The following is a 1,921-nucleotide window of genomic DNA, read 5'->3' on the forward strand; positions in this document are numbered from 1 at the left end:
GTGGTTACCTACCTGCACTAGAAGCTGACTTCTTTTGTGAACTTTTTTCTTTCCATTCTCCATCATCCTAAGGGGTAAATTTATCAGATTGAATTAGAAAAGGTTGGCTCTTTGTGATGCACTTATATCCACTAAGAACAAATAATTTGTATTAAAATGATATCTTTATTCATATTTTTAAAGAGCTTAATCAAAGTTTGAACTTGCATTATTGCAAAATGCACAGTTGAGTACATTATTATGACCACCAGCTAATAGCCAGTGTAAGCGCCATGTGCAGCTCTGACAGCAGCTAGATAGGCTGAACTGCCATTTTAGACAAACATCTGGTAGCCCCCAGGTTCATTTTGACAATGAGCTGCTTTACTGTAGCGAGTCGATCGGCCCTCACGCACCTTCATAGCAGACGTTAACCACATCAATGGAATTATGCATTATACATATGTTACATTATACTTCACAAGAATTTGGTTTATTATACATTTACCAAAGGGCACAGAACATGTACTCTGTAATGGTTAGCCAAACCTCTGGTGGCTGGCCACGCTCCCACTGGAGCCCGGCCACACCCTTAAGCATGGGCCCCTACAACAGCATTCCCCCGGTGGGCCCCTCAGTCCAACACTGATCACACCTCCCACATGACAGGCAGCCCAACCATTCAGTACGCCGCATTGTCCCCATTCATTCGGTTATCCCATCTCTGCAGAACAGCAAATCTGCCATCCAGTGATGCTGCCATGGCTACACAGTGTTATACCACTCCCGCCATTGTCTCTGTCCATCCTCGCAATCTCCAAAGCCTCACTCCTCACATGTAGTTCTCCAGCACCATCTTTCCCATCCCCACGTATATCTCAGCCCCTCCACCCCCCTGAGTATCTCAGCCTCCCCCTTCTTTTATAGCTTAGCTTTCCCCTGTGTCTCTCAACAACCCCCCGCCCCTCCATCCCCATTATGTCTTCAGCCTCCCCTCTCCCTGTAGTGCAGCCTTCCATGTCACTCAGCCTCCCATTGGGTCTCCACCACCTGACCCATGTCTCCCCTTCCCACACTTACCTCCTGCGGCATGCATTGCTAATCTTCTTCTCCATCTTTGCAGGCAACTAAACTTATCTGCTGACCAGCGGTGCAGTGTCATGGCATGTGCTGTGTCGGACTTGGCACTAAGCAAACTTTATTGTGCCAGCTACCTGAAGCCAGCCAGTTGGGCTCCCAACCTCTCTCTCCTTCTCTTTCTACATTCGCAACAGAAAAAAGAGGAGGCTGCGCTTCAGGAGGAAATGAACAATATCCAATAAATGTGTAAAATTTATAACAATTTATTAAAAACACTAACTGGTTAAAAAACAGTAATTCTGTACAATTATATTGTGCCATGTGCATGCATAAGAGAAATGAATTTTTACCCAAATATTGTTTCAGGACATGTGTCATATGAGCTCTAGAGGATCCGTTCCAAATATTGCCCTTATGTGGTATATATCCAGTAGTTTTCCACTATGCAAGTCCCATTTAGATGGTGTCCAGAGAGTCCTTTATAAATTCCACAAGATACCTTTGAAAAATCTGCAAGGCATACGCAGCGAAACGCGTCAGCCTTCTCTACCTTTGGAGCAGGACTCTCTTCAATTGGATCCGAACCAGCCCATACCATCTTCCAGCTACCCAGAGGAGTACCAGAAAGCCACCATCCAACTACCGCATTGCATGAGGTACCCACGGCTTATGGGACATTTATTCCATCTAAAATCCTCTAGCGGCTTATGGAATTTATAAAGGACTCTCTTGACACCATCTAAATGGGACTTGCATAGTGGTAAACTACTGGATATATACCACATAAGGGCAATATTTTGGAACGGATCCTCTAGAGCTCATATGACATGTCCTGAAACAATATTTGGGAAAAAATTAATTT

This window comes from Pseudophryne corroboree, chromosome 9 (assembly GCF_028390025.1).
Source record: "Pseudophryne corroboree isolate aPseCor3 chromosome 9, aPseCor3.hap2, whole genome shotgun sequence".
In the NCBI taxonomy this organism is placed as follows: Eukaryota; Metazoa; Chordata; class Amphibia; order Anura; family Myobatrachidae; genus Pseudophryne; species Pseudophryne corroboree.